We start from the raw sequence: 11,594 nt of genomic DNA, 5'->3' as shown, positions 1-11,594 counted from the left end.
GTCCAGTAAGCTGTGGCCCACCTGCTACCTTTGGGGCTCCCCAACCCCAGTGATTCCTTGAGTTATTCCCCTTGAGCTAAAACTGGCAGTTTTCGTCAACAGGATCTTCTGACAAAGTGAGGCAGCCCTCACTCAGAGGTGCCCAGGTGGTGCTGGGCTTGCCAGGTGCACTTCTGAAAAGCAGCCATTGTCTTGCTACTGAGCACTTGTCAAAACTGCATGCCACAGTCTACCTCCCCAAAACACTGGGAGTTCCATCTTAGGGGTTATCACAGGAGACCTTGAAACATTGCAGGAAAGTCCATGTGACCCTCAGATGACAGTGGAGGTCTCTCAGACATGAGGATCCCTTGGTAACTCAGGGAAGCTTCCCAGAGAAGCGTGGTATTTCCATGCATCCTGAGACCCCTTATCCTGACCATGGAAGTCAGCAAATCATACCAGGTGCTAAGAAATTTCCCATCTTCGGCTGAAGTGATCAGTGACACCATCTCAGCCCAGGACAGCATTCAGGTCAGCCTCAACTCACTGGCCAGCATTGTTACAGATGACAGGACTGCCCTGGATGTTCTCTTTTTGGGCCAAGGCAGAATCTGTGCAGTCACTAACACACCATGCTCTTCTTGGATGAATGCCTCAGACCACGTGGAAACGTCCACACAGAAACCTAACGAGAGCCACAGGGCAATCTGCGGTAGAACCTGATGGTTTGTGACAGGGTTAGCAAATGTTCACTGAGAAGAGTCAGCCAGTAATTATTTTGGGCTTTGCAGGCCATAAGGGTATTGATGCAACCTCTGCCTTTACAGTGCAAGAAAAGTAGAAAACACGTGCACGAAGCAGAGGCGTAAGCGATGGTCGGCCGCCTCCCAGTTCATGCTGTTTGCCATTGGCTGCATCTAGGATTGGGGGTGGGGTGTCATACCTTAGGTCACCACTGCAGGCTGCCCTCATGCTAAATTGCATGCTAGAGAGGGAATAATTGAACAGATTCATCACAGTAGCTAGTGGAGTGGTGCGCTTATGGGAAAGTTCACCATTGTTTTGGAAGATAATTTTTCATGTGCCTCTGGATTTGGGTACATGTTGTGAGCAGAGGCACTGGCCACCCTGTGTCTCAGCCCCTCTTTCCAAGGGTATTTGAATACCAAACAGTATGAAAGGTCTTTTATGAAGGAGACTCCCTCCATGTCTCTTTCTAGAGCAGGTGAAAGATACACTTTCCAACCACTGTTAAAGCTCTGAGCTCCAAGTTCAGAGGTCCTCTCCAGCATTACCACCCCATGCATGCATGCTTCTAAGTTTCCATCTGGGAAAATTCGTATCCTTACCTGTGGGACTTAGGGGACAAGTGGCATTAACTCAAAAAACAAGATGCTCCAGCTGGCTGCTACACCACGAGTAGTAAAGTCTTCTGTCTCTTACCCAGGAGTGTCATGCCTTTTGACAGCATCCATAAAACTGTGGCTGCATAACTTGTTGGTTGCAAGTAGGGTAACATCTTAGACCTTTCAGTCCTTGACATTCCCCATAGGGAGCTACACAGTTCCTGTGTCTTCAGAGCAGCTGCATGGCTGAATGTGAACGACCTTAAATCAGCAATGGGCTTTGAAAGCTTCAGATGAACATCTTCATAAAAATGTAAAATGATATTATGCATTTAGGGGCTGTGTATACAGCCTTCATTTTTAACTCAGTGTCTTCATGCACTAAATGAAAAATCACTCTAATCATTCAAAAGGCACTTCGGGGAGTATTCAAAATATGGAAGTAATATTCAAATCATAATTTTGCTTTATTATGATTTGTGAGCAAATCCAATCGTCATATAGATATTAATATTCCATGGGAGGAAGAGAGAGAGAGAAAATATATATATTCCGAATGAAGGAAGTTGATAGCAGGGCAGGAGCAAGTCATTAACTCCAGTCACTGCAGAGATTTTCTTTCCTTTCAATAACCTCAAATGCAGTTATTCTGCCATTTAATATCATTATTTTTATTCTGAGTGGAGCATTCATCTTATAAATCAATTAGTTTGATTAATCATTAATTTTCCTAGTATTTGATTTTGTTCAAGTTACTCAGAAGCTCTTCAGCCCATCTCTCTTTCCAATCTTTCTATTCTTTCCCCCTTCTGTCCATTCATCATTTTCTCAATAACTTCCCTGAGAACTGCAAAGCAAATTATTTGGTAGCATACTTCATTAGGAGAGAGTTTTGCATAAAAAAAGAATGTTTTATTTAAGGTTTGAAATTCATGACTGTTCTTAAAGTCTTTTTGCTATTTGATTACAATTAGAAAATTAATGTCAGCACCTCCATGAGAATGAGATGGATTTAACACAAGAATTCTCTGCAGCTGTGGACTGTGGGACACAGGACAGGCTCCAACAGCCTCTTGTCCAGTGGGTCCTGCTCAGAAGCTGCTCCATGTAAACAAATAGGCCAAGAAAAACTAGGGAGTTTTCTATGCAAATGCAGGGTCATCAATTTCCTGAGAGTCTCCATTCACAAATTTACCCCTGTACCTCTCTCCCTTTTAGAAAATCTGTAACTACCACTAGAGCTGCCTTACATGAAGAGGGCAACTACACAAAAGGCTTACAACTGGACCATATATGAACATGGTACTCTTGGCCAGGTGCAGTGGCTCACACCTGTTATCCCAACACTGTGGGAGATCGAGGCGGGAGGATCACTTGAACCCAGGAGTTCCAGACTGCCATGAGCTATGATCATTCACGGCACTCTAGGGTAGGTGACAGAGCAAAACCCTGTCTCTAGAAAAAGAAAATAGTAGTCTGACCCACAAACTCCACTTCTGAGCAATCTGCCCAAAATGACCACCCCTTGATTAATAACTGACAGCTTCCCTAAATTTTGCCCTCATTCCCAACTAAAGACCAAACAAAGAAAAGCAAATATGCTCTCCTAGTCAATCCCATAGGATGCCCCAATTCTGTCCAGTAATGAGGGAAGCATCAGGGAAGTCACATCCTCTAATAGTTAATTCCCAATTCAAGTTGGCATTCCAAATAAAATTTATTTTACCAAATGTTCTCATAATGTGGTCAAATACATTTTATAGTTATTTAAGCAGAGATCTCAAAATAAAATCAGAGAGGTTTTGCTGCTTCCTTTATTTGGAGTAAGATGATAAAATCACCAAATGCTAAACGTCAGAAGGCGTCCAGGGAACATCTGATGTGGTCATTGGCTTTGATGAGTAAGCCAAGGCCTGGACACTTAGCTTTTGTTAAAGGTCCTTCTGCTTAAGAGTTGTATATGCTGAAAATTGGATGGCCCTTCTTCTGTCTTCTAATGGTAATAACAATAATAATAACCAATAATTTGAAACAGGCAGTGGGCAAAATGCTTTACCTGAATTTATGCATTTCATCTTATTTCTAAAACATGCATATACACAGAATGCCTTTTGTCAAAATAAAACTCAATTAAATGGTTGCACTGATCTTTACATTTTGATTTCCAGACACTTTCAAAAGAAAACCATATTTTATTTAATAAAATAATATTTTTTAATTCCGTAAGATAATATATTTTTTCTAGTCAGACATTTGGTTGTACTTTTGCTTACCTTGTATTCTCTGATTATAATACATTAAAAATTATTTCACTGTTAAACTACCATCTTTTCATTAGCTAATAGAAAATGTTACCCATTCATAAAACAAATATGGATAGATCTGATAGGATGTTTGGTGTTCAGAAATGTCATCTTTTCTTATCTGTGCAACAAAAGCTTCTAATTTCTTTTGTTTTCAGCATAAATGATCGTGCATCTTCTTCAGACTGTGTTCAAGCCTTTTGGCAACATCGTCAAGAAGAAATAATGTTAATTATCAAAAATAAATTTTTAAGAGTCCATGACTGTCGTATTAATTCTCTGTCCTTTTCAGTTATCAGGGAAGGTGATTATTTTTGACGCATCAAGCATGTTTTATAAACTGAAGCTTTCCGCACTCTTTCACTGCAGTGCAATAGTGCAGGCTACTGTCAATACCTATTTTTTTAATAGTAGCATACATTCCCGTTGGCATTCTGGCAACAGAGTAGAAGCTAGGGCTTCTTAAATCATTCCCATTAGTATGCCATTGTTAACTGTATGAGAAATATTTTCCTAGTACAAAGCAAAGGTGTAAAAAAAAAAAAAATCTCTCCTCTTTCTCTCTCTCTCTTTCTTTCTCTCTTGCTCTTTTGCAGAAATAGCCAGAAGCTATACAGGAAGCATTTGGCAAAATGACACATTAGTTTGCAGCTGCTGGAAACAGGGAGGACAGGAGAGCATGTTCTCCCAGAAAATGCCTCTTTCCTAAAACAATGAATGTTCTAACAGTAGAGGACTCTTCGCAGATAAACATCTGCTGAGAAATCTTAACTTGGATGATGATCAAATGCCACCCCACTGCTGGCCAAATTTTGATTATTGGACTAGACATGGTATTTGCTGAGGGATAATGTTGTTCAATCAATGAGCGATGGGCTCAGTCATATGACTAGAATGCTCATCACAACACTCCTTAGCTGGTGGTTGAAGTTTAAACTTAAGAAATGTACTTTCCTCAGCTATAAACAGCAGGCTAGAACCAGAGAGTTCTAAAGTCTCTTTTAAAAAGTCAGATATTATGTATAATTATTATTACAAAATTATTACAGAGTCTATGTTTATTGCTTTAAATGCATCATTAAACTCATTACTTCTAGGTGTATTTAGAATTAATTCGCAAAAAAAGAAAGACGCCTTTCTTGGTTATTTTCTGATAATACTATTACATAGGTTATTGCACCATCTGCTGGTGGTCCTGAGGCTGTCTGATTAGGTGACTGCAATGTCCTTCCTGTTTTAATGGTGTACTTCATTCCCCTCTCCTATTGCTCCAAAAAACCTTCCAAAATGTTTTCCCATCTCAACATAAGGTAAATACAAATGCCAAGATCGTTATTACGATCTATAAATAATGTAAAATTGTGAGCTCTGATTCATATATTTTTGTTATAGGTTTCTTCAAAGAGGGACTGAGATACACATTTTTTAAATAAGATGTCCAGATTGAACTGAATGATATAAATAAGTGAAGCATTTGCACGCTAACAATATAGTATGCAAAATGGAATTCCTTTCCCATCGCCAGATTCCCTCCAGGAAGCTAAAGGCTGCAAAGTAAAGTGGCTTCCATGGCTACGATACTCTACCTCCGCTTCTCTCCATAGGCACACTAACAGGGTCTTTCCTAAAATGACACTTGGTGACGCATCATACATATGCATTGCTTCATCGTGCCAAGGAACAGGAAACAACGTGAGCAGTTTTGTGAAAGGGATAATTTGATTCAAAGTTATGATGAATAAAACCATGTTAATGAACAAAGAACAAAGAAGCTGTCTTCTTGTTAAAAAATGCACTTCTAGTAGAATTATCAAAGGAATAAATAAAAGAATTCTTCATTTTTCAACATCTTTAAAGTTCCCCAAATCATGCCTTTTTCAATAACACAGAGGTGCATTTGAAGATGTTCTCGGTTTCTAGATAGGGTGAATATTTGTCTCTTTTAGGATAAACAAAAAGGTAATATAGTTTCAGTGACTTTTTATGGTTCTAGTATTGAAAAAGTTATCTGTATTCTTCCATCCTGCTGCACATGAAACAGGCTTTCATAGAGTCCTCTAGAAAGTGTATGGTTTAGGTGGCTGTGGAGGCTGCACAGTTCTTGTCTCTGGCCATGTGAGCTGAGTGCCCTGAAAGCAATGAAAGAGCTGGGAAGACATCTTTCAGTGCTGAAATCTGAAACCTGTCCTTGAATATGAGAATAATGGATTCCAAATTCTACAAACATTGTGTAACCATATTGTAATATTTGGAAGCAACCTCGCAGCTGCACTCTGGAACTGCTGATAAACACAACAGTCATAAGTGTACACGACATGCAAAGCAAAGTGATTGTGAATGGAATCCACAGTTAGTTGAGCCCATGAAGAACCGACAATATGTTCTTGACTGAGTTTTGCCAAAAAGAATCAGGGGATTCTCTTGGAATGCCAGCTTCGCTGGCTGGGAGTTCTGGAATCTAGGACAGTCTGTGATTTATTCACAGCAAAGGTGAGGTAGGATATGCTCAGGAAATGCAGACTCATTTTTGAATGTCCCTGCAGTACGTTATCAGCATGAATAAGGTTATACAATTTGGACAGCCGACAGCATCGTTTGCTTTATGTCTTTCCTTATTCCTGCCGACCTCACGCTCTACTTAGGTGGGGGCTATGGAACTAAAGGAAAGATCATAGAGAAATGGAGAAATTCATTAAGGGGGCCCCTCAATGCTCAAGGATTTTCCTTCCTAGGGCCACATTCCAGGCTTCCTAAAGTTAACTAAACTGCCATGCCAGAACACTCCAGTGAAATCCATATTTTCATTTCTCAGTCTACAATTGAGTCAGTGGGTTTGGATGTGTTCCTTTCCAGATTGCATTTTGGCTCTCATAAATCGTATGAGAAAATATTTAATTGACTTTGACATGGGGGAAAGCAGTAAATATTTAAATCTGATGAGAATGCTTTAAAAGGAAAATCATCCTGGCCCCAGGATATCTCATCTTGCTTAACATATCAGGGCCGGGCAACAGAGTGAATGGAAATGTCAGGAAGAACATAATCCAATCCAACTGGTGACTGCACAAGCCAGGCCTTATTAAATAAGGCGACAGCCACGGGGACAGTGGAAGCCCATTGTCCTAACTCAGTTAGTCCTGTGTGCTTTCAAGAGTCCTAAACAAAGGGGAATTTGAAATAACAAATTTAAAAACATGGTCAGTTTGCAAACACACAACTCATAAGAAGGCATATTGATATAAAAATATTAAAGTGTAAATGTGCTATAGGTATGTAGGCAAAGTTAGGGACTTTTTCAATGATCTTTACAAATCTATTTAATCTATTCTTATGGTTACTTATTAATAACTTTAGAGTATATAAAATGAATTCAGGTTTCCTTATCACATTGAATATAAGTCTGGTTTTCCTGTTCCATCTTCAAGATAGCTGATTGGCAGTATTATTACTAAGAAATAGAACTATAATTGCTAATGGTTTGCTTTTTTATGTAGAAAACATTACCAATGAAGATTAGAATTTTTACTATTTTTTTAAATTGGCAAATCATATACTTACAGACTTATACACAAGCCTAAGTAAGTAGACAAGCATTTATTCTATCCACCATACAATTCTTTCTCACCATTAAGGAAATTGGCTTATTCCTGGATGCTTCAAAAGCTTCCTAAACACATGGAATTTAGATAATTACAGAAGGTTTTTATAATGGAGTCTCTTTTGCAAATCAATATAAAATTGTTAGCTGACCTGGAAGGGAACACAGACCGGAAAGCCATTTGTTTTAATGGAGTCTTAAGAAAACTGCATAAAAAAGAATATGCCATTAATGTCTTCCTAACAAATCAAAACAAGGCACTATTTGTAATATAGTAAATGTAACACTGAGAAAATTTAACTATTTTTTTAAAAGAATAATCCTGAATGTTGACTTGGAAACCACAGATTTCAGAACTTGCCAATTTAGTACCAATATTTCTTTTCATTAATCCTCTAACTCTGAAAACTAATAGTAAATGATACACAAAATGCTAACCAGCCTACAAAACTGAGTACTCCAATGTTTCCGAAAATTACTTGGAATATAAATGTAAAGCTCATTTATGACTAAAGTAACTCAATGTACAAATTTATGTATTAATCCAGATAAAATTTATACTTGATTTTTGAAAATGTCAGAATTTAAAAAAATTAAAGTATTCATAGGGTGAGAGAGATTTTAATATACAGCTTAAAAATATAGAGCCTGAAATTAACTTTGATTCCAGCATTTCTTGCTTCTTGATTTCAAATAATTATGAAGTTCAAAAACAATCAAAATAGCTCAAAATAATATTTTGTGTTATAATCTGTTTTTACTTTGCCTGTGAATTAGTGTACTAGTTACAAAAATGGAAGCTGAATGGAAAAAAAATAGAAAAATATCTTTAAAACTTTTTAAGGGTCATTTATTTTTTTTTAAGAAGTAACATGCATTTAATGCTCTCTTGGATATACCAAGAAGCACTTAAGACATGGGTGAATTCACTTAATAAAATTGTTTTCCATATAAATATTGACATTTAAACTCCCTGAAATATTATTTGTCTTTTTCTTTTCTTATTAAAGTATAAAATTTCTTTGCCCATTTTGAGAATTAATAAACAAATATAGTGCTATGAGCAACGTGGTAGGAACACAATAGAATTCTTTAAAAACTTTTCTTTTTCTGTTTCTTTTTTTAAGCTTCCTGTTGGCCTGACTCATTGTGCTCTCACATCCCTTTGAAACCATATGGGGAAGTAATAAAGTGCGTCTCTTCTTGCAAAGACATGCAGTGTTTATTAACTGACTAAGGGAAATACTATGAGCTCATTACTATTTGTCATACATGGTCATTCAATCGCACTGAGCAACAGACAAGTCCAGGAAACACCCGTGTAAAAGCACAATGGATAATAGGCCGTTTAACAGTTTAATTTTTTATGGGAAAAAAATAAGTTGAATACGACCTTAGATAAAATGCAAAATACAGCAACAGTAACACTGTTGGCCATTTCTATTCAACAACAAACTCTCTGCTCTCTGCGGAGACTAGAAGGCAGGTACAGAATTCTGCTCTCTGCGGAGACTAGAAGGCAGGTACAGAATTCTGCCGACAAACTTTCTTTGGCACCAAATTGTGCACATTGTGGCCCCACTTATTGTCAAAGGAATCAAAAGCCTTCAGCAGCAGCATTATTACTGTCTTTCAAAGACCTTCCCAGGAATTCCAACACATGTAAACATATGCTTAAGGGTTTAGCTCCATCTACAGGAAGCAGGAAATAAATTCTTCGTAAATAGAATGTCCTCTCTGCACACATCCATTTAGATAGGATTGTCTTTGCTTCTTCCAAATGATGCTTTTGACTAAGAAATTTCCAGTGAAGAAAGGAGCACTGGACAGAGTAGGAAATAGGCATGTGACTCATCCATTCTTCAGGTTTTGAATCAGATTTTCTCTTCTTCATTAAGTATATTTCTATAAAAAGCAGCCATTCATAAAACATAACTTATAAAACATAATGCCATGGAGGAAGCCTCTCCCAAGATTTTGGAGGAATTTATCTAATTAGAGTCCCTGGATGTTAAAGTTTCAGGTAATTCTGTCTCTGGATGTGGGTTTCATTCCCCTCTTCTCTGTAAACTTCCTATCCTCTGAGAATATGTACCACTCCGCCACCATAACTATGTCTGCTGAGCTAGATTTCAGGACAAAGGGTGTCAAGGAGGGTTGGAGGAGAGGTGGCTTGAGAAAACCTGCCAATATCCATTCTCAAAACAATGGTAGAAATCCGGGTCCTGCCTTCTTTCCAGGTCCATGTTAATCCACAATAAAGATAGCTATTTACTTAAGAAGAAAGTAGAAACTCAAAAATGGTTTGTTCACCAAAAAATACAAATGAAATATTCCACCTTCCCCAAAGTCATATTTATCCGCTCTTAAATAACCTTGCAAAGAAGAGCTAATCATTAGTTGGAAGTGTTAGTCAAGCCAATCCTTTGTCATGGGATTTTCTTCACAGAGTACTGAGCGGGGACCATGCTTCTAACAGTAGTGTGGCCTCCACATTCTTGAGCACATGCTTCATGTTTCTTCATTGAATAATTCAAGTCTAAAATTAGGGGTAAAATGCTCTATTGTACAAAAATACTGCCTTGTTTCTATACCCAATTTCCATTTCTAAATAAAGGTACAGTAGCTCCAAATGAAGAAACTACATTTGGGTTAATCCTCTGTATCAAGAATAATGACTAAGCTCTAACCTCAATCCTGCATGAGTTTATACTGAAACTATACCATGTGCATGCAGCTATACTCATCAAATCATCTTATTCCAGAGTAAGGAGAAGATCCGCCACAAAGAAGAACACCCAACTCTACCTTAGGGATCCTACATTTCTCAAATTCCATAAATTAGATGCTTTTCAGCCTCAAGCCTTTCAAGTCTCCTTCAGGTTTCTATTATTTTTACATGAACGATAAACCCATAAAATGTAAGGTTCTGCTCTATTAAATAATGCAATATGGATGTCATATGATTTTGTAAGAGCTTCATAACATTTCTAAGCAAATAAATTACAGGAACTCTGGGTAAATGTAGATTAGACACACGCTCACCTATGTCTGCTCCTTCCACAAATCCCACTAAAATCACAGGCAGGTGACTGAATGGAGAGGCTGCAGTGGATGAGAGACATTAACAAATATTTAAATGGGAGACAGAGGAAACTGACTTGGCAGAACAAAGGAAGCTGAATCCTAAGAGGATTTTTCACTAAAGAACAGGGAAAGATAAACAACGAGAGGTTCTGAGTTTTGCATGTAGAGTGAACAGACAGGGCTCAAAACTAAGAGGGCCAATAGACAGCTGGAATAAACAGTGATCAGACATCCACGGTTCCTTCTACCATTTTTAAATGTTTTCTTATTGATTCATAATGTACACACTTTCAGGATACATGTGATAATTTACTGCATTCATGTAAACAATAAAGATAAAACCAGTGCAATTAGGATGTCTATCACCTTAAATATTTGTCTTTTCTCTATGCTAGAAATATTGAAATTATTCTTTTCTGGATATTTTGAAACATACAACAATTATTGTAAACTACAGTCACCCTACTAATCTAGCAGACAGTAGGTCTTATTTATTTTATCAAACTGTATATTTATAGTCATTAATCTGAAACTAGTAACCATATCTCCCCAACCCAGAAAGAAATTGATTCAGAGAGCGCTTACACTGGGACATGTAAGGCACAGTAGTGGGTGATACTTAGGCATGAAAACCAGGAGAATTAGGTTAAACTTTATAAACTTCATTGCAGAAAATGGAAGCAGAGGGAATCTTCCCAGAACATTTTATGAGGCCAGAATTACCTTAACACCATTAAAAACATTGCAAAAGAGTAATCCAGACTCCAACATTCTTATAATTGCATCTCAACAGAATATTAATGAGACAAAGCCAACAATGTATTTTTAAAAATACACTACAACCAAGTGGGATCACTTCATTCCTGAAGTAAAGGATACAAAAGTATGATTCAACACTCAAAATTCAATCCATGTCATCCACCATGACAACAGGCTAAGAAGAAAAATCATATGCTCGTGTCAATAGATGCAGAAAAAACATCTCACTAACCTCACAACTTTTCAAAATAAAAATTTTCAGTAAACTAGGAACAGAGGGGAAACTTTTCAACTTGATAAAAAGACTTCTACTAGAAACCTACAGTTAATCTCCTACCTAATAATGAGAAACTTAATAATTTTCCCTTAAGATTAGAAATGGCAAGGATGTCCCCCCACATAATTCTACTTGACATTGTGCCAGAAATGCTAACTAGCACAATGAAACAAGAAAAGGGTAATTGAAAATATACAAATGGGAAAGGAAGACATAAAACTGTCATACGAATGACTGTGTAG

The 11,594-nt window shown here is 37.5% G+C and overlaps 1 long non-coding RNA gene across 3 annotated transcripts in view; it reads right to left on the bottom strand.

Annotated features, from left to right (window-relative positions):
* Nucleotides 1-1,320: 1,320 nt before the first annotated feature.
* The window catches only part of LOC144576871 (uncharacterized), a 57,087-nt gene continuing 46,813 nt past the window's right edge, over nt 1,321-11,594 (bottom strand). For 2 of the 3 annotated variants that reach the window (XR_013519501.1, XR_013519502.1), the window contains one exon: nt 1,321-10,334. This is a non-coding gene — a long non-coding RNA (uncharacterized LOC144576871). The remainder of the gene's footprint in view (nt 10,335-11,594) is intronic. The other variant, XR_013519503.1, reaches the window with a different exon arrangement.

This window comes from Callithrix jacchus, chromosome 7, assembly GCF_049354715.1.
Source record: "Callithrix jacchus isolate 240 chromosome 7, calJac240_pri, whole genome shotgun sequence".
NCBI lineage: Eukaryota > Metazoa > Chordata > Mammalia > Primates > Cebidae > Callithrix > Callithrix jacchus.
Note: the sequence above shows the minus strand (reverse complement) of the source record. Positions and strands in the feature narration are given on the sequence as shown.